At 54.1% G+C, this 21,823-nt stretch overlaps 1 protein-coding gene across 7 annotated transcripts in view; it reads right to left on the bottom strand.

Moving 5' to 3' along the window:
- Src (SRC proto-oncogene, non-receptor tyrosine kinase) overlaps nucleotides 1-20,803 on the bottom strand; it is a 46,851-nt gene extending 26,048 nt beyond the window's left edge. The window contains exons 1-3 of one of the 7 annotated variants that reach the window (XM_041670269.1): nucleotides 12,641-12,869; nucleotides 3,815-3,891; nucleotides 2,324-2,425 (exon numbers count right to left, since the gene is read on the bottom strand). The gene's annotated coding sequence lies outside the window, so the exon portion shown is untranslated. Of the gene's footprint in view, nucleotides 1-2,323; nucleotides 2,426-3,814; nucleotides 3,892-12,640; nucleotides 12,870-20,452 lie in introns of those variants that run through there. The other 6 variants (XM_041670267.1, XM_041670273.1, XM_041670274.1 and 3 more) reach the window with 6 other exon arrangements.
- Nucleotides 20,804-21,823: the final 1,020 nt, after the last annotated feature.

The raw sequence follows: 21,823 nt of genomic DNA on the forward strand, positions 1-21,823 counted from the left end.
CAGAGTTCAGTTCCCATATCAAGTAGCTCAGAACCACTGATACCCCAGTTCTAGGGAACTGAAACCTCTTCTGGCCTGGAGGGCACCTGTGATCATGCACACACACACATAAGTCAAAGTCTAAAGAAGAAAAACTCCTGGACTGGGGGTTAAGTGGCAGAGTGTTTGCCTGGCGTGAGTGGGGAGGCCTAGGTGTGAACCCCAGCACAACTGGACAACAATCACAATTGTTTAAAACATTCAAAGGACACAAACAGACATTTCTCCCAAGAACCAGCCCGCAGCCGACATACAGAAGCACATTGCCAGCACCCACAAGAAAAGGCAAGTCCGTCACGTGAGACGCTGTGTCCTGCCCACAGGACGTCTGTCATCAGAAAGGCAGCCAGCACCAGACACTGTCAAGACATGGGGCACTTGGACCTTCCTCTCTTGTTGTGGGGCATCAAGCGATGCGGCCCTTGGAAAAACAGCACGGCCTTCCTTTAAAAGATTCGATAGACTTACCACGCCACCCAGGAAATCCACTCCCAAGTACCCATCAGCAGCAATTACAAGATACAAGCACACAAAACCCCACACCCCACTGCACACAGGGCAACATTCACTGTGGCCTCACACTGAAACCACCCAAGGCCCATCAGATGCACACGTGATTAGAGTGTACACCTGCCGGGTACAACGGGAGGAGCAATACTAGGCTTAGAGCCAATGGCTGTGCCCACTTGGAAAGCCTAAGTTTGTCTTTCTCCTCTTTCCATCTCCCTTGGGCACTGTTGGGCATCCTTGCTTCATCTGAAGAGTTTCCTAACTCCATGCAGCTGGCTGGCCGATGTCCATCACAGAGCCCACCTGGATTCCTGGCCCCCAACTCAGGAAGCACAGTTTTCCCTTATTCTTATCCATCTCCCTCCTCCTGGCACCCAAGGGCTTCAGCCTGCCTATCCTGCTGTTTGTTCTCAAATTCCAATAAAACTGCCCACCAGTTTCAAAATAAAACTGTACATTAGAGAGACATGGTAACTTCCACGTCCATCACAGCAGAGTTCATAACAGCCAAGAAACAGTCCAGTATCTACCAACTGATGAATAAAGAAAGGAGGAAGCTGTCATTTGAATCAACATGGAGAGAAGTGGAGGACATGTGGAAAGTGAAATATTCCAGGCACCAGAAGTCCTACCTGACCTCACTCACAATGTGGAGCCTCAAAAAGTAACCATCGGGAGCTGGAGAGGCAGCAGTAAAAGTATTTGCTGCTCTTGCAGAGGCCTGGAGTTCAGTTCCCAGCATCCATATGGTGGTTCACGACCACCTGCAACTCCAGCTCCAGAGCAATGACGCCCTCTTCAGGTCACCTCAGGAACCAGCACTCACATGCACACACACACACACACATACACACATATTTAAAGTAAAAAGAAACACTTTTCTAAATGTTGACATGGTGGGCTGGAGAAATGGATCAGCGGTTAAAAGCACTGCTCTTCCAGAGGTTCTGGGTTCAATTCCCAGCACTCACATTGCAGCTCACAACTGTCTATAACTGTAGACCCATTGCCTTCTTCTGCTGTACAGATATATACATGCACACAAAGCATCTATATGCATAAAATAAATAAATCTTTTTAAAAGAAATGTTGACATCATAGAAGCTGGGATAGAACAGTGTTTACCAGAGGCTGAAGAGGAAACAGGATGGGGAAAGATGGATCACTGTGCAGAATGTTCTAGGACTAAGGTCCCTGTGTTCCTATCCCCGAGCACTGGGTGCCAACAGGTAACAATGCACTGCACATTTCAGAAGCTGCAAGAACTGATTCTGAATGTTCTCACCCAGAGACACTGAGAGGTTAAGACAGACAGGATCACTCGGGTCTGACCATTATAAAGCTCTTGCGCTCTCTCTCTCTCTCTCTCTCTCTCTCTCTCTCTCTCACACACACACACACACACACACACACACACACGCTGTGGCTCAGGGTGGAGCAGTTGCCTACCAGGGGTCTCAGCACAGAATCAATCAATCAATTACATATTATCTATAAACACATGCAATTTTTATGTAAATTTAAAGATATTTTTATTACAATTTTTTTTTTTTTTGGTTTTTCGAGACAGGATTTCTCTGTGGTTTTGGAGCCTTCCTGGAACTAGCTCTTGTAGACCAGGCTGGTCTCAAACTCACAGAGATCCGCCTGCCTCTGCCTCCCAAGTGCTGGGATTAAAGGCATGCGCCACCACCGCCCGGCCTACAATTCATTTTTTGAGATTTATTATTTTATGTGAGTATTTTGCATGCATGTCTGTACACCCTACACATACCTTGCCCTCAAGAAGGCAGAAGAGAGCGTTGAATCTCCCGATACTGGAGTTTCAGATGGTTGTGAGCCATCATATGGGTGCTGGGAATTGAACCTAGGTCTTCTGGAAGAGAAGTCAGTGTTCATAACTGCTGAGCCATCTCTCCAGCCCCTACAGAGTGTGTGTGTGTGTGTGTTTGGGGGAGGGGCACTCCTGACACTGTGTGCATGTGGAGGTCACTTCTAAATGTGGGCTCCAGGGATCACACTCAGGTTGTCAGCCTTGATGACAAGCACTTTTACCCATGGAGCCATTTCACTAGCCCTCAGAAACATTTTAATGTTTTAGAAATAGATCCATGTAGGGTCTGGGGAGATGGCTCAGTGGGCAAAGTGCCTGCCGTGCAAGGCTGGGGCTGAGTTCAGATGCCCAGCACTATATAAAGCCAGCCATGGCAGCACAAGCCGGTGACCCCAGGGATGGAGGCAGTGACAGGTAGATCCCGGAGACTTCCCAATCTTGTCTAGCTGAAACAGTGAGGTGCAGGTTCAGTGATAGACACTAACTCAAAAAATAAGATGGACAAGTGATTGAGGAAAACGTCAAACTTCAGCCTCTGAGTGTGTTCATGTGTGCATATATACCCACACACCCACACAGAGAGACAGAGAAGAGAGACAGACAGACAGACAGGCAGACAGACATAAGGACTTATCCACACAATGAAATATTATTTGATAAGAAAAAGTCTTGGCACAGCTGGATACATGATGCCCTAACTAAGTAGATCTTAAAAATATTACGTTAAGGGGGCTGGAGAGGTGGCTCAGTGGTTAAGAGCATTGCCTGCTCTTCCAAAGGTCCTGAGTTCAATTCCCAGCAACCACATGGTGGCTCACACCCATCTGTAATGAGGTCTGGTGCCCTCTCCTGGCCTGCAAGGATACACACAGACAGAACATTGTATACATAATAAATAAATAAATAAATAAATATTAAAAAAATATTACATTAAGTGAACAGAGCCAAACAATTCTGATGAGACCACGCGATGAACCGCTCAGATGGATTAATGCCACGGGAAATGATCTTCTAACATTGTGATTTTTTTTAAGCTATTCTGGAAAACAGTGTTCAAGCAACAGACTGGCAAACTGGATACTTCTATAAGTTAATCTCAAATCCAGTAACATCTCCAGTTTGGTAAGAGAGAGGGGAACTAGGGAGGGTAGGACACACAGCTACTGTTAACACTACCCAAATTACAAATGCAGAGTCAGATCATGAGTTCAAGACCAGCCCAGGCTACCCAGTGAGCTGAAGGCCAGCCTAGGCCACCGTAAATTGTAAGTTAGCCTGGGTTACACAGTCAGTTGGAGATAAGCCTGTGTTTTATAGTGAGCTGGGCTACTCAGCCATTTGGAGGCTAGCCTACGCTATGTAGTTCACGTTCAGCCTACATGAGATACACAACCCCTCCCACAGCCAGAAACTGACACACACCCAGCTTACCTGCTTCTGATCAGATCCTGGCTCAGTCTGTCATGGCGGCACAGGCCACTCAGTGCCTTCAGCCTCCGTATTCTGTCCTGCAGAAGGATGTTCGTCAGTGACTTCCACAAGGCTGTGGTAAGCCGCAGTCTCTGACAGTGATCAATGTTACTATGGACACCAGGTGACTGTCCTAGTCACCCAGAGCCTTAGAGTGGGTGTGCATGCGAGAGCTGCAGAGAGCGAGCAGACAGGCTTCCTGCAGAGGCAGCCCCCCTGAAGGGCAGCGGGGAAGAGCAGGGTCCCCCCAATAGAGTGGGGTCTCAGGCAAAAGCAGTCTTTCCGTTACCCATCCTTGAAAAGTCACCAGGCTGAGAACCTGCTACATACCAGCTGGGCTGGCTGCTGCCAAGGGATGGGACACACAAAGGGAGAACCACAGAGGGCGCTGTGGCCAGCAGCGCCTCACCCGGGCCCCAACCCACAGATCAGGAGAGGGATTGACTGTTCAGAGTCACCCAGCACTCTCAGCCCTCCCTCCTCTCCCCCTAGCCCAGAGGACAAACCCCATAATCTATCTAAATTGGGGGCTCTCAGAGGAGGGTGACTCCTAGGGACAACACTCCACACATGGATCCAGGATGTCCCGCCCCACCCTGTGTGGTCAGCTCCTTTCTGTAGATGAGAAAACTAGAGTACAGAGAGGCCCAGCTGTTTCCCTAAGGTCACCCAGCAGCTAAGAGACAGCATTAGGAAGCAAGCATGGATTGTCTGGGACCCACAGGGACATCCCATGGTGAAGGCACCAGCAGGGCCTGCATCTACCATTGCCCATTCTCCCTTAGGCTGTTCTCAGCAAGGCCAGGAACACCAGAGCACCGCTGAGCACTGGGAAAGTAGGTGTGCCTGCCATGTAGGAATGAGTAGCAGGTGGCAGACAGATTGGGCAGTGCAGGGGTCCCCACAGGCACCTACCCAGTCAGGTCAGGGGAGCATCATGGTTTGGGGTATCCTAGACAAGTCCTTAGAAACCTCCTTAGATGTCATTCTTGGGGGCTGCACCCTAACCCACAGGCTGTTGGTAAGGAACCTTCCTCTGACCCTCATTGCCAGCTCCCCAGTTCTCCCATGCCCTGGCCACAGGGATAGCCAGCCAGCCTTGTCTGTCTGCCGAGTTACCAGGTGATGGAGGAAGGTCATTGGCTAATAAAGGAACTGCCTTGGCCCATTTTATTGGTTAGAAGATAGGTGGGAGGAGTAAACAGAACAGAACGCTGGGAGGAAGAGGAAGTGAGGTCAGACTCCACAGCTCTCCTCTCGGGAGCAGAAGCCTGAGAGAGACGCCATGCCCCGCTCCCCCGGGCAGACACACGCCATGAAGCTCCGACCCAGGATGGACTAGGCTAGATAGAATCTTCCCGGTAAGACCGGTTCTCACAGATTATTAGAGATGGGTTGATCGGGATATCAGAATTAGCCAGTAAGGGCTAGAGCTAAAGGGCCAAGCAGTGTTTAAATGAATACAGTTTGTGTGTTGTTATTTCGGGCATAAGCTAGCCAGGCAGCCGGGGTGCTGGGGACGCAGCTCCGCCGCCCCTAATTACTACAATTACCAGAAAATATTCAAAGAAGCTAAGTCGGGTGCCTGAGCCACCATCTGAGGTCCCAGCTATCTTCCAGTCCTCTTCCCAAGAGCCCAAGATCACAGGCCAGCTCGTTTTTCCAAAGGGGAACAGAGACCAGACAGAAAGAGGAAGGAAGGGTGGGTTACACACTACAGGCCCCAGGAGCCAAGCTGCCACAGCCTCCCCTCTAACCTTCTAGCCAGAGAGGGGTAGCACAGGAGCTTGTGGGGCCAAAGGATGGGCCCCCAGCTGACATTCAGACAAGTCCTAGCAGTGACCACCTGTGGTGGGGCAAAGCACCTGGGAGGGCATCACCCATCTCCCAGGTATCGCTCTTGGGGGACACTCCCTGTGGGCGGATACCTGCTTTCTGACTCTCTCTTTAGTACAACTCTGGGAACTGCCTGGGTAGCCTTCCACAAGTGGCTTGACCATGTGGGAAGAATAAAGGGCTAAGGAAATATGCAAGGGAGCAGTGAGGACTGAGACTTTGGGAAGAATAAAGGGCTAAGGAAATATGCAGGGGAGCAGTGAGGACTGAGACTTGACCCTCACAGGGCCTCATGTAGCCCAGGCTGAAGTTCCAACTTCCTCCGTTCACCTCCCAATTTCAGTTTACACGGTGGTGGGGACCAAACCCAGGGTCTTGGGTAAGCATTCTGCAATTCTGCCAGCGACATCCCCAGCACCCTTCATGAGTTTTCTTGAGATAAGAGTCATGCAACACAGCACTGGCTAGCCTAGAACTCAGTCTGTACACCTGACTGACCTTGAACTCAGAGATCTACCTGCCTCTGCTCCCCTCCCAAGTACTGGAATTAAAGGCGTGTGCCCACCATATGTGTGACCACCACACAAGTCCCTATGTGTCATTCTTTTTTTTTTTCTGAGACAGGTTTCTCTGTGTAGCCCTGTCTAGCCTCACTGTGTAGATCAGGCTAGCCTTGAACTCACTGAGATATGCTTGTCTCTGCTAGAATCAAAGAAAGACACAAGGATCAAAGAAAGGCTCAGGGGTTGAGGACACTGGCTGCTGTTCCAGATGTCCCGAGTTCAATTCCCAGCAACCACATGGTGGCTCACAACCTTCCATAATAGGATCTGACTCCCTCTTCTGGCATGCAGGTATACATGCAGAACACTCATCGTTAAAATATAAATAAATAAACTTTAAAAAAGACACCAAAAAAAAAAAAACTGGGTGATGGTGGTGCATGCCTTTAATCCCAGCATTTGGTAGGCAGAGTCAGGATAATCTACAAGAGCTAGTTCCAGAATAGCTAGGGCTGTTACACAGAGAAACTCTGTATCAAAAAACCGAGAGAGAGAGAGAGAGAGAGAGAGAGAGAGAGAGAGAGAGAGAGAACAAGAAGGCCTAGCCCCCATGTACCATCCTTAAGCCCATTTTACAGATGAGGAGAAACGGGCGAGTCTAAGGTCCATCCTGTGACAGCTTGACTCCTGTGATAAGCCCTCAGGTTTTTTCCTACAGCAGGCTGCCCTCAGGGGCTGCAAGAGGCTCCAAGAGAAGAGTGTGCAGCTGGGTTGGGTTGGCCTGGAACCCAGCAAATGAATGGCCCCAATGCAGACTCCTAGGCAAGACAGGAGCAGCGGGGCAGAGACAGACCTTCCTGTAAGAGTTAACAGCACCCAGAATGAGATCTCGGCAGCCCGCAGCCATGTGGTTTTACATCCAAAGTCAGGGTCCAGAAAACACTTACTTCCCATGCTGTCCCGGAAAGAGGCAGGGAGGACAGGCAAGGAAGACAGGTAGGGGTGGTTGGAGCTGTCCCAACTTAGTGGAGGAGCTGCTGGCATAAGGCCTGAGGGACACCCCAAGATGACTGATTAATGAGCTCAGGAAGGTCCCCCATCACTGTGTCACCCCAGGCAGGCCACACTTCCTCTGGGCCTCAGCTGGTGTCTGGGCACAGAATCTCTGACAAGCTCAGGTGAGGGAGTGATCTTGATGGGACACTGAGATGACAAATTCCGGTCTTTTCCCAGTCTCTCCAAGGTCACCTGGGCGGCCCCTCCCCACTGGTGGCAGGCGGATAGGCCCTGAGGGGGGCTGCCAGCCGGCCCCTGCCCACGGTGCCCGCTGTTCCCTGCCAACAGCTCTGGTTGCGTCTCGACTCTGGGAACACAGTGCCCCCTCCTCCCCGCCCACACCCAGGTGGCATCTCCCTTGGGGACATGGGTGGGCAGGAACACCAAGTGGCCAGGCCCTACTGCACAAGCAATCCTAAGCTCCACCCCTACCCGAGTCCACAGGCGCCGGCTCCTTTCCCTTTCCATGAACATGAGTGGGGGCAGTGGTCAGCAAGATGGTCCCAACACTCCACTGCCTGCTGGGGCCACTGCTTGCTCCATCTCCCTCCACCCCCTCCCACCGCTTTACCCTTAAATGAGTCTCCAGCAGCTGGGCCTCCGCACAGGCTGCTCCCTCCTCAGGGGCCAATCCCCCAACCTCACCTATCCTAACCCAGCTGAAAAGAAAAGAGAAACCCCTCTTTATCTGGGCGAACAAAGCCCTTCCTCAACGTGAGGATTAAGAGCAGAACCACCTTGGTTCAAAACACAGCTTCAGCCCTTTCTTACTGTGTGACCTTGGCACAGCTTCTCGACCTCTCTGTGCCTGTTTCCTCTCCTATATAGAGGACACAAACAGCCTACTTTAAAGAATGGCCACGAGAATAAAGTAAGTTCCTGTCTGTAAAGCCCTGAGAACAGGACCCAGTGCCCAGCAAGCACGCTCTGCGTATCGACGGCCCATCACAGCCATGGGTACTGTGTAGGGAACCTACTGAGCGCTAGGCCCTGGGGTTGTGTGGCCACTCAGCACAGCAGGGAAGCTGCCCATATGACCCACATCAACCTCACCAGCAAACTGGTGAAAACTCACCAGAGGGAAGAGGGGGCGGCTGGTAGAAAGAAATGGTGGGCTTTGGGCAGGTTACAGATCCGTAGTTGTGCAGAAATACACTAGACGTGGGACACTGGAGATGGACTCTAGCATGACACGAGGGAGAGCCAGGAAGAGGGAGGGGCCAAGCGCTCTGCTATGGCTCCTCGATACAGAAGATGCTACACTAAATAGTGAACAATGCCTGAGTACTCCGGTACTCAGTACCCGAGAACTACAAAAGACAACGTATGCTCCTCACCAACAGGTACTGAGCCCCACCCCACTCTGGGCACCCGACTCCGTCCCTCAGGTCTTCCTGCCTTCTTCCTCCCCCATTCTCCCCTTTCTCACCCTGTTCCTCAGACTCTTGATGTTGCTCTAACACTCCAGGCATGCCCCTGTCTCAGGGCCTTTGCACTGGCATTCCCTCCCTGAGAGCTCGCAGTGCCAGCCAGTCTTTCAGTGTGGGCACCATCCTGGCTGCCCACCCAGATCCGCTCCCTGGTGTATGGGTGGAGCCCACAGCACTGGGCTCCCTCTAGCCGACCATGCACACTGATCCCTTATTTGCTACTTTTCTGGCCACCCTGAGGGTTGACAAACCCCAAAGGCGGGGCTTGTGTCCAGCTGCTTCTCTAATGTGTCTCCAGCTTCCAGAACACTTTCCAGGGCAAAGAAGTGCCCAGTGTACACGGCCGGATGACGGCCGGACGCGTGGATGGACGGATGATGGATGCATGCACGGGTGGATGGATGGATGCGTGGATGGACGGATGATGGATGCATGCACAGGTGGATGGATGGTAGGTGGATACATGGACAGATAGGAAGAAGGATGGACTGGTAGATGGATGGGTGAAGACAGCTAGGTAGGTGGACAGATGGATGGAAGATGACAGGGTGGAGGGTAGATGAGTGGATAGACAGTAAATGGACAGTGGGTGACTGGGTAGTTAGGGATATGGATGGGCCCCACCTAGAACCTCCCAGGAAGAAGAGGTAGCCTAAACCATAGGTCTATTCATTCCAGAAGCTGAGCCCCAGCCCCAGGTCTCCCCGCATCCTGCACTGCACGAGCTCCCAGCAGAGACTCTGATCACCCGACTTACACAGGCAATGTAAAACATAAAGCAACTCCAGTCCCGGGCCCCACCCAGCACAGGCCTGGGCCAGGAACTGGATGGGAGGTGGGGGACGGTGTCTGCCAAGTGAGTAAGGAGTGAGCAGGAGTGAGAGAGGGTGCATGGGGGCGGGGGAGCAGGCAGGTCCAAGGGCCACAGCAGTCAGAACATGTCTGGTCCTGCATTCTCAGTACAAGCATGCTAGGGGCTGTCAAGCCTCAAACCAGCTCCGCCAGTGCCACTGGGTAGAGTGCCTGCAGGCTCCAGCTGGCCCTGGCAAAGGTGGAGGGGGTGCTTTTGGACCCTGGACCTGCAGCCTGGGAAGATACAAGCTATGCAAGTGGAAAATAAAGCTCACACAGCAAACCTGGTGCAGAATGAGTAGTTCCTGCTACTGTCTTCTGGACTTCAGTCCCTGACCTGTGCCCACTAGGCTGTGTCCTAAGTCTGGAAATCCAAAGTGTCCACCCTGCAGCCTTGAGGCCACAGCACCCCAGGCCAGCTAGGAACGCAACCTAACACATAGTTGTAACTTGCCTGAAACAAGATTTCCCCCATTTGTCTCACTTTTGTTACTCTAGAGTCCCTGGTGCACGAGATATAGATGACAACACTATGTTGCAATCTTAAGAAGCTGGAAATGCAGCTTCTAGGATAAAGGAGGCCAAGGCCTGGAAGTGAGCGGAGCCTGCACAGGACAGGGTGAGCTGGGCCCTGGAGGCAGGCAGCTAAGTGACCCAGCTCAGAACGCTGATCTGCTCCGCCAGGCTAGGCCTTCTGTGAACCATGGTGCCCTTCTGAGCTGCTTCCCGCTGTGGGAAGAGGCCTTGGACTCTGATTCCAGGAACCGTCAACCCAAGGTGCTGAGATATCTCAAAGAAACTCCACCTTGCTCCGAAGTCCAGCAGTGGATGCGCAGGCCCTCACGCCCCAGACTCCTGCAGTGACCGAGGGAGAGACTTTAACAAGAGAGGAAACTGAGGCTCAGTACACACAGCAGGATGGAGTCAAGCTCTCCCCAGCCTAGAGGGATACTGAGCCATCTCCACTTCCCAAGACAAGAAACGGGTATACTTTAAGATCACTGGCAGGGATTTGAGGACCTGGGTCTGTATTCTCTAAAGCCATAGGTTCCCTAGGCCTTAACAGTCCAAACCCAGCCCTGCCCAAACCTTGTCAGCCCCAGCTCCCAACACTTTTGTTCCTTCTCTCGTGCACCACCACTGGGGCAGAAAGCATCTGCGAAACACGGATCTAAATCCTTCAGCCCTGACCTTACCAAGGCCCCACCCTAAAGGAAAGACCAAGTCTTTTCAGGGGCCTCAGAAATCCACTGGTCCCCACACCAGCCCTACCCTTCCCCCCATTTCCCTCTAGTGTACAGGTCAATAGCTCTCCCTTCCCTGGAAACAGCATGTTCCTGCCACAGGGCCCCTGCCCTGGCCATTCTCTTTGCCCTGAGTTTGCTCCACACACACACACACACACACACACACACGCACACACACAAGCCTCACTCCCTCACTCTCTCTGCATCTTCAGAACCCATGTCGCCTACTCCAATAGGCATTTCAGTAGCAGCATCCCAGCCAACTCCAGCCTCGGTTCAAAAGAGATCTTTTCAGGGGATATAAGGGTCCCGCAACCCTGCCTAAGGCCCTCCATTTCTCTTTCCTGGCCCAACTCTTCTCTCTGATGACAACAATCTGTAAATGATGGCAGGGCCACGTCTACTCCCTCACAGCCGGCTGTTTGGTCGTAAGTGTATTAAAACCTGCACATAGTGCCGGGCGGTGGTGACACACGCCTTTAATCCCAGCACTCGAGAGGCAGAGACAGGCAGATCTCTGTGCGGTCAAGGCCAGCCTGGTTCCCGGGGTAGAGGGAGGAAGGAAGTCGGGTGGATGGGAAGATGAATGGGTGAACTGGAGGATGAGAGTAGATGGAAGGACAGATGCACAGGGCGCCCACAGTAGGCTCGGGATTTGCCAGGGATGCCTGACCTGAGAAATGGTCAGGACAGGGAAGAGACACTGGGCTCCCCAGCCAGAACGGTCAGGATGTGCAACCCACCGGGTTCCCACTCTTGGCCTCAGAAAGCTCCTTCTCCCAGGGGATGGAGTGTAGAGGAGGAGCAGACAGCCCTGCTTCCCAGGGAGGGGGATCCCAGGCTCCATCTGTCTCCCCACAAAGGGGCTTTGTCCTTGGAACTGAGAGCCTAGGGCGTCCGGAAACTGCCCCTTGGCAGCTCAGCAAGGCCTCGGCTCTGAGCCAGGTTCTCCCGGCACTCTACAATACTGGACACAGACCTTCAAAGGAGAGCCTCCGTGTCTGTTGGGGGAGAAACTGAGGCTCAGGAAGGCAAGATCACTTAGCTAAGCTCTCTCAGCTGGAATCAAAATGAGGCTTCAAAGCCAGGCCTGTTGGGTCCCACAGTAGATAGTTCTCAGACCATGGGGAGCTCAAGAGAGGGTAGACTGTGTCTTGGGAGGCTCACCCAAAAGGATGAAGCCTGGGACCTGGATCAGAGCCCACCCCAGGTGCCTGTGGAACCCACCAGAGGATCCCCCTATTTCCTGAAGAGCAGTGTGACCAAGAGATGCTGTGAGAGGGGACTGTGGCAGTCCTCCCTGCCCCCCACCCACCCAGGCTTACTATTCCCGGACGGAACCACTCAGCAGGGTTCCCTGTGCCACTGCAGCAAGGCCACACTGCGTGAGCCTGGCATGACCCACAGAACTGGGCACATCCATGTCCCCGGGGGCCTCCCACCTCACAAGCTGTGTGTAATCACTTCACTGTGTGCTTGGGGTGTCTACAGAGGGCACCAGGTCCAGGAGTTCGCACACTGCACCAGCAGCCCCTGTCAGGCTTCCTCTCAGACCGGCCTCTGTCCTCCACCCAGGCTTTGATCCCTGTTTTGAACCCCAGCCCCACTTCATCTTCTTCTGCCCTCCGCCACCTATGCCTGCCCTGCTCCCATCACTCAAGACAACAAAGTCTGAGTGCACCAGATGGACGAGGGCCCGTTCTCAGTACCTATACATGACCACAGCCCCAGGCTACACACACACACACACACACACACGCTCACGGATATACACATGCTACACTACACATACACACTTTAGCTGCTGGGCTCCCTCTGTCTCGCATGCCCTCACTCTTCTCTCTCTCATCACCTCTTGCTCACCCTTTAAGTCCTGGGTGTCACTTCCGGGAAGCCCTCCTGGCATGGTCAGGCTGCCATCATTTCTGTGGTACCGAGCTCACAGCAGAGGCAACCATCGGGGTCTGTACTTAGCTCCCCAGAGCACTGTTTCCGGAGAGTCCCAGATCAATTCCCAACACTGATCATGTTGTCCTGTCCTCTAAAGAGCATCTCCTCTCAGAGCCTGGGAGCAGCCTCCTGTGCCCCCTCCCCCGCCAGGTGTGCACCCCATCACTGGCTCAGACATCATCAGTTGCTAATCAAGGCCATCCAGACAGCCCCAAAGGCAGGCAAGGCTTGTTCTGGCCATGATGCCATGGATCTAAGGTGTGGGCAGAGTGGATGGAGGGGGAGCTGCCTGCAAGTGGCCAACTGGTAACCAAACCCACATTGCTTCTAAAACTAGGGCACAGGATAGAAATGGGAACAGGAGAATTGTCCCCAAATAGAATGGTGGCTCATCTGGTTCCAGGCTTTTAGAACACCTGGAGGGGTGGGGGTGGGGAGCAGGAGGCAAATCTTGCAGTGGGGACCCACTCTACTTATAAACACCCCCCTGCCCCAGATCCTAGGCTGCCCCACCTGCAAGCCTTTGACGACACCATCCTCTGCCTGGGACAATTTTCCCTTCCTGATCCTCGACCTCGACCACTGAGGCAAAACTTCCTAAAGCTGTGAGATATTTAAAGAGAAGGAGTTTGTGATCTTCCAGCTGAGCCAAGAGGAAAAGCTGCTGCCTCCTGATGAAGACACGGACAAGGAAGAAGCTATTTTCCTAGGCCCCCAGCAGAGGCAGGTGGAACAGGGCTGGCTTCAGCCTCCCTTGGGGACTAGGTACAGCTCAGAACAAAGTCCACAGGGCACAGCCTGGCCACTGAATACTTAGAAGGAACCTCCCAGCATTACCCTTTCAGTGCTATGTGACCCCAGGGAAGTCCCTTCACCTCTCTGATCCACTTAGGAACTCACAGGAAAGGCAGACTCAAGGCGCATGCCTTTAATCCCAGCACTCGGGAGGCAGAGGCAGGCGGATCTCTGTGAGTTCGAGACCATCCTGGTCTACAGAGCTAGTTCCAGGACAGGCTCCAAAGCCACACAGAAACCTGTCTCGAACCCCCCCCCCCCAAAAAAAGACTCAGAAGCAAGGGAGTATCCTAGCTGCCCCAGCTGAGGCCAGTTTCCTCTCTTTCAAATGAAGGTGCTCACTGGGTTCTATCTCCCTCACAGTGCTGCTGGGGCACACAGGTAACTACATACAAACTGTAAAGTGCTATACTGTTGGGAGTGATAATTTCCACACATTTCCCTAGAGGGAGAGAAAACCAGCCTTGAGTCAGGACTTGCCACCTACAGACAGAGCTGGAGTCTTGAAAGACAGCAGGAGAAAGGGTAGAGGAGGCTCAGGGGAGAGCCAGAGATATGTCAGCTACCGGAGGCCTAGCCCAGTGTATGCTGGATCCTATAATTCCAACCCTCAGAAAACTGAGGCAGGAGGATTACTGATGCCAGTTTGGGCTACAAAATGAGTTCCAAGACAGCCTGGACTATATATATAGCAAGACTCTCTCTCTGTCTCTGTCTCTCTCTCACACACACACACACCTGCCCAATAAAAGAATAGGGGAGCCGGGCGATGGTGGCGCACGCCTTTAATCCCAGCACTCGGGAGGCAGAGGCAGGCGGATCTCTGTGAGTTCGAGACCATCCTGGTCTACAGAGCTAGTTCCAGGACAGGCTCCAAAGCCACAGAGAAACCCTGTCTCGAAAAAACAACAACAAAAAAAAAACAACAAAAAAAAAAACAAGAATAGGGGACCTTCACAGGAGTGGAAGACCTGTACAGGCAAAGACATGGACACCCAACTATGTAGTAAGTACAACACCAGCCAGTGGCTCAAAGCTCCTGCAGGATAAACAACCACAGAGACACATGGAAGAAGGGAGGTTCCTGCTGAGGAAGGAACTCGGTCCCCACAGGCAACATCTCCAGGAGCTCCGCAGAGCTCAGACCCTTCTCTGAGCCTCTGCTTGCCACCACAAGGAAAGTACAGCTGTACCCAAGCCATGTGGACCAGCATGTGGAGAACCCGCTGCCCAGATGGCAGATACCTCCTAGGGAGGGCCCACAAGTCAGGGGAATCTTGGGCACTAGAGGTCATGGGGCAGATATGTGATCAAGTCCTAGGAGCAGCAGGAAGAGGCAGGAGCTTGCCTCAGAGTAGCTAGATGGAGCTGGCAGGTTCCAATCAATGCAATCCTTCCTAGATGTTCAGGGCAGGGCAACCAGAGTCCAAGGTGGCCGGTGCCAACCCTGAGGGCTCCCAGATCAATTTGCCCTTCTGCCGCACCACAGAATCAGCTTCCCTCACAGCTTCAAAACACCTTGAGTGGGCCCTGGGCCCAAACACTGGACAAACACTAGCATGCCTGACAGTCAGGCCACCTTCTCATAGCTATACTAGAGCTACACAGATTGGTGAAACTGAGGCACAGAGCAGTCATTTTTCCCACAAGCAGATGTAACAAGCAGACCACTATGCCAGGATTCAAACCCAGAGTCAACTGCCTCCCTAGGCCTCACTACTACCAAAAGATCGGGTACCTGGCCTATCCAATACTCACCAGCCACAGTTACATGAACCCCCAGGAAGTCACTGAACTCATAATCTCCCTAAGAAAGATGTCAGCCACACTGGGGACACTCACCAGGATCAGACACACACAATCACCGAGACACCACAAGTCCATGCTCACATTTCACGCCACGGTCCTTTGCTTCTCAGAGCCCCTACTCGTAATAGGAATAAAAGTTCCACCCACTTCCTTGGGCTTCCCACAGGGCAGGGAACACTGATCGCTCTTTGGGAGGGGGACTTGGTTGGGGGAGGGGGAGGGAAATGGGAGGCAGCGGCGGGGAAGAGACTGAAATCTTTAATAAATAAATAAATTTTAAAAAAAAAGTTCCACCCACTCCAGGATAAGGAACAGAGATAGTGGGTCATCCTGCTGTGCTCCAGCTCTGGAGAACGTAGTGCGTGGATACTTAATAATATCAGATAAAGTCAAATGGAGGCCACAAGTGGGCAGAGTGACCTGAGGAACACTATCGGACTCCAGCAAGACGGCCGTGCCTCTTGGTGCCACCCCGGCCCTGTTTCCAACCCCCAGTGTCAAATTTGACAATGCTGGCTGCACAGTCCAGCAGGCCCAAGGACGCCTAAGGACCCATGCCCACCATCACCAATAGTTGGCAGACAGTCCCTGCCCCAATCAACCTGTCTCGGGTTCTCAAGCACGGGAAGACACCGAGGGCAGAACAGGAAGAGAAACACCACAGTCTTCTAATTTCTTCTCACTTCTCCTTTCTAGAAATCCTTTGAGTAGTCCTAGGGGAAGTCACTCGTCCCAAGTCCCACAGCAATGAGTGGGAGAGATGGGGGTTCTGGCTTCCTGCTCTGGGATTCTCCCTAAATGCCTAGCCCTCTCTCTAGTCAGGCCATCTGACAGTGTTGAGGTCACGAGCAGGCTGGCTAGTGGGGACAGACATACATCAAAAAAAAAAAAAAAGACATTAGCATTTTCTTCCTAGCTTGGCTAACTTGCCCTGGGTCTTTCTCCTTCACCTCCCCCCACGCCCCCCATACACACACACAGTGAAGGAGAAGGTCTGGATAGATCAGGAATGACAAACTCATAGCACACACACCATGCTTGCTAAGCTTCTGCCCAGAGCAGACATTACTAATTTATCACAGCACTGCTTCCCATGAAGCCAAAATTGGATGTCAGAATGCTTCTCAGCACAGCACTTCGGCTTGTGGAACAGGAGTCAGGGCTTCGTGTCTGAGCCAGAGAAGAGAAAATATATAGAACATACACTAAACATCAGTAGATTAAGCTACTTACAATTACTCTAGCAAAGAGTCTGTGATTTGACTCTGGGCTTACCAGTAGAATGAGGCCTTGAGCAACAGGTCTCCTGAGGCAGAGCCGACTCCAGGGAGGGTCTGTGGGATCCCAGCCTCTCCTTGTCCCTGCCAGCTGCAAGCCCATTATACAGTTTCAGCCTCAAGTCACAGTACTGGGACCAGCTACTAGGAGGTAAGATTTTAGCCCATGTCTGTCTCTAACCTGCCCTGAACGCATTAGGTACTCCATGCTCATCCTCTTGGGACATCCAGGGAGCCATGAATCAGCCCTACTTTATGGATGAAGAAACTGAGACCCCCTCAAAGGTGATGGTTTCTCCCCAGAAAGTCAGAGAGGTTCCCCCCACCCCCGGGGAAGTTAATGTACATAGGAGGCACAAAGGGCTGTGAAGTCTGGAGGACCATGGAGGGACAGGAAGACCACGGAGGGACAGGAGGACCACGGAGGGACAGGAGGACCACAGAGGGGACAGGAGGACCACAGAGGGACAGGAGGACCACGGAGGGACAGGAGGACCACGGAGGGACAGGAGGACCACAGAGGGGACAGGAAGACCACGGAGGGACAGGAGGACCACGGAGGGGACAGGAGGACCACGGAGGGACAGGTAGACCACGGAGGGACAGGAGGACCACGGAGGGGACAGGAGGACCATGCTCTAGCTCACAGGGGTCCTCTACAGAGTTCCGAGACTCCAGCAGCACCAGTGCTGAATGTGGATTCAGAATCCTACAGCCCATCCTGGACTGTCACCTGGGAAACCCTAGGCAAGTGGCCTTTGCTCTCTCGGTCTTAACAGTGTACATCCAGAAAGCTAGACTAGACCATCTCAGGGGCACAACCCCCAGCTCGGCTTTCTGGCTCAGAGAGTGCGGGCTCATGGTCACCCAGCACTGCTGTCTTTTCCTGTCAACATCCTCCTCTAGACAAGTTCTGCCCAAACTGGGACCGACCTTCAGACCCATTGCCATCATCCACTCAAGGCCATGGCCACACGGATGGCCAGACTGAGCCCGGAGATACCAATGGACTTCCCAATGCTACACACAGCCCACGGGTCTGTTTTGCCAGGCACAGAACCTTCTCTTAACCCTAACTGGAAAGGGAGAGATGGTTGGCCTCCTTTTCTGTGAAGAAACCAAGTCTCAGGAAGATACAGTGAAGGACCCAAAGACACACAGCAAATGGGACGGTCAGCAGCCATAACTTGAACTCAGGCCTATCAGATGCACACACATGATCTCCAGTTTCCTGGCTGACTATCCCTGCCCTGCAGCTCTCTCCCAAGCTTCCCCCCACACTGCACTGTGCTTCCTGATCCCTGGATCTCACCGCCTCTGACTTCATGGGTTGAATGAACTCCTACTATACCTTCAAAGCCCCAGCTTCTTAAGATCTGATCGGGCCCCCACAGAATACTGGAGGCGAGCCTCCACCCTATTCCACTAGCTCTGTGTGTTGGCCTCCAGCTTAAGCTGCTTCGCACAACTCCCTGTGTAAAAATGGAGGTCAAGATCCTTCTCAAGGCTTCGAGGGACCCCTCACAGAGACCAGCCCTACTGATAGCAGGCCCTGTTGGTCCGTCCTCTCTCAGAGCTCTCCCCTTGTTTCTCCACAACAGGCATACAACCCCCCCCCCAACACCTCAGGGCTCTGCACACACCCCTCCCTAGCTTCATGCCCAGGTACCTCCTACACTCTTCTTTCAAGATCCCTCTGTTCCCCAGACCTTGGCCTTATCACAGCCATGATTATAGATACTCATTTATCTGGTCACTTGGCTTGTCCTCCATACTCCAGTTTCTAGGAGCCAAGGACCCGTTCACAGTTTTCCAGTAAGTCTCCAGGCAGATGACCTTCTGCGCAGAGAGGAAGAAGGCTGGCCCACTTGCACTCTTGACCAGCTGGCCACTGCTTCCTCCAGCTCAAGCCCCTCCCTCCTCCAGGAAGCCGTCTGGTCCTCCAACCACAAAGCTGCTCAACAAAGCTCACGGGCCCTGGCGCATAGTAAGTGCTCAATGTACAATCAGAAACCGTCGAGGACCAGATGGATAGCAGGGACAAAAATCATTTAACTGAGTCCTCCCTAGATCCTGGAGCTTGGAGGACCCAGACTGGTGGAGGGCTGGGAGAAAGGAACACAACAGGGAACAGAAGAGGATGGGGTGGGAGAGATAGGGTAGCCCTAACGCTGAAAGGACAAGGATGAGCACGAGATAGTGGTGCTCCTGGCACTCACTCTCAGTGTGGACCCCAGGATGTAGGCAGGCAGTCAGCTGAGAGAGGTGACATGCTATAAGTCACTTCCCCTTGTGGAAAGGCCGCCTCACCGGGACACACCCTGTCTCCAGTAGGGCCTTATGACTCCGCCAGGTGGGGGTGATATGGGAGAAGCTTTTTCCAACAGTGCTTTGTGCCTGACCCCCCTCCCCCCCAGCCTTCACTGTCAACTGCAGGTTAAAGGGCAGCCAGCCAGCTCCTCTGCCGTCTAGGCTCCAGTTCCAGCTGCTGACTGGGCTAGCCCCAGGAGTTCAGTGGACTTCAGCAGCTCTGGTTGGTCATCACGGCTCCATCTGATCTACCTCGCCATCCTGTGGTGCTGCGGCGAGCACCAGGGCCTTGGACACACAACCTGTGCTATACCACTGAGCTCCCTCACATCCCACCTGCCCATTCCTCCCTGACAGGGCTGAGGCCAAAGGGAACCCAAAGCGGACTATGTTCAACCAGCTTTGAGCGGCTGGAGGATGCTCCGCTGTTTCTTTCTGAAGGGGCTCTAGGGCACCCTTTGAGGCAGAGTTACCCTCTTCAGCTGGTGGCTGTCACAAGCACCCCAGCCATCTCATGTAGGCTCCAAATCATTTACTGAGCTCCTTCCCCCCATGTATGACAACGCCTTAGCTCCGGAAGTGCAGGGAATAGTCACCCGAGGACCCTGTCGCTGATGGGACGGGTCCAAGGAGCAGCCCCGGCTCAGATCATGCAGAAAAACAAGAAACTTAGATACCTGGAGTCACAGGTCAGGAAAGAGCCCCCATGCCCACCTTGGAAACTGAACCTGACCTCCACCCAGGTGAACCCATCACCATTGCCTTTATTGGGCAGTTTGTGGGGCTGGGAAGACCTTGTTCAGGACCCCATAAGCCTCACACGCCTCTGTCCACTTTCCGTCCTCTGAATACCCTAGAGGTTTAAGGGTTATCAGGGGTGAGTCCTCTCTGTGCACTCCACCCTTCAGCCTGGCCAGGACCACCCATCACTGAGGAGGGCCTGGGCTCAGAGAGCGAAGGTAGTTGTCCCCAAGACACACAGCATGACAAGTGGTGGTCCTAGCAGGGTACACAAACTCACCTCCACTACCTGCCCGGGTGGGCAAGTGGACCTAGCGGTAGTAGTGAAACCCCAAAACTTTGGCCAACTTCTGAGCCGGCCGGTCGCTGGGCCTAAACAGGGGCGAGACTGGGGGCTGGGGGGGCCACGAGGGCAGAGTGGCCCGGTCTCTTCCAGGCCAGGAGCACCAGGCCCTAACCGAGGCCCAGAGACCTCCTTGGGTCGTGTGACCGGCAAGGCGTCCAGTCCCCAGCGCCCACCCCACCCCCACCACCCACTCCGGGCCGGGGGCGTTGGGCCCCGCAAGTCGCGGTCGCGGGCGGCGCCGATCGGCCGGGTTTTCAGATGTGGCCTAGCCGGGCCGGGGACTCCGCGACCAAGGGTCCCCACGCGCCGGTGCCCCCCGCGCCCCTCCCGGCTTCCCCCGCGCATCCCAACAAAAGGCCGCGGCGGGCAGGTCGCGGGCCGCGGCGGGGAGTGGGCAGGGCGGGAGCCCACAGCGGGGCGCGGGGCCGGCGGGGCGGGGGCGCTCACCTGCGCGGCGGCCGCGGGCTCCGGACGCGCCCGGGCGGACCCCAGCGGGGCGCGCGGCGCTGGCGGGCGGCGGCCTGGCCGCTCCGGCGGGGCGGCCGGGTAGATTCCGGGCCGGGAAAGACAGACCTAGAGAAAGGGAGGAGGAGGCGGCGGCGGCAGCAGCGGCGAGGGGGAGGGAGCGCGCGGGAGGAGGGGCCGCGGCCGCGGCGAGCCGGAGAAAGGAGGAAGCGCGGACCCGGGCCCCGCCGGCGACCCGGGGGACCTGCTGCGCGAGCCGGGCCCGCGCCTCCCGCACCCAGCCCCCTCCGCGCAGCTCCGTCGGCGGGAGCGCCCTCCACGCCACGCGCCCACCTCGGCCGCCTGGGGAGCACGTTAGGGTTCCACCCTAGCTACCTGAGCTACGCACCGGTGGCTAGCACTACCTTCCAGACACGAAAACTGAGACACTGGCTAAACCTTGACCTGAGTGTCTTTAACTGGAGACCGGGACCAGATGGACGGAGTAAGAATTATTCCAATGTATCAAGAGGCGAAACGGGCTCACTACGTGTCCCAGCTTGGCCTTGAACTTGTGACCACCTCCAGCCTCTGCCTCAGTAGGACAGGGACTGCAAGCATCAGGCCAAGCCTAAATTCATTTCTAGTGCATCTGGAGACCATGCACATCTGGGGGATAGTGTGCAGGTAGCCAGCCACTAAGGACAGCAGGACCAACTGGACAGAAAGTAGAGAAGGAAAATGGGACGGGAAGGGGGGGGGGGGATATGGCTTCAGGTTGGTCTCGAACACCACCCCCTGACACACACTACAGTCCCTGCCCAGGTTCTAAGGCTGCTTCTTGGGGGGCGGGTATTGAGGGGATCCACCTTTGACTCCTCCTTTTCCCTCTAGAATGGGTCTGACTAGCTATCTTCTTTGCTTGAAAGTGCTTCCGTCTCACAGATGGGCAAAGACCCAACCAGGTGATGTGGCACCAGGCCTGGGCTTCTCCTAACAGAAATCCTTACGAAGGGCTGGTTCCGTCCTTCTTGAATGAAGGTAAGTTGCTCCGGCCTCAGGGTACAATCTGTCTCCCAGGAGGCCAGGAAGAAGCAAAACTTTGAGTCAGGCTGATCTGAGTTCACATCTAGGCCAGGTGCCTCAGGGCTCCTTTCAGTCCATCAGCTTCCTGTTCCAGCCCCCTCCCGTCGTGAAGTGGGAGTGGACGAGACCAAAGAACCGAAGGCTGCGCTGCCGAGGCGCCAGGGTAGCCCACCTAGGCCCGAAGAGGGGATGGGACTACTCAGGGTTCCTCAGGAACAACAGGCAAACTAGCCACTCCTGTTTGCAAGGCTTGCTTAAAGATTAACGGCTGTTTCCCAGGTCTCCCCT

Source organism: Microtus oregoni, unplaced genomic scaffold, assembly GCF_018167655.1.
Source record: "Microtus oregoni isolate MIOR12 unplaced genomic scaffold, Mior012 000020F_ref0000438, whole genome shotgun sequence".
Lineage (NCBI taxonomy): Eukaryota > Metazoa > Chordata > Mammalia > Rodentia > Cricetidae > Microtus > Microtus oregoni.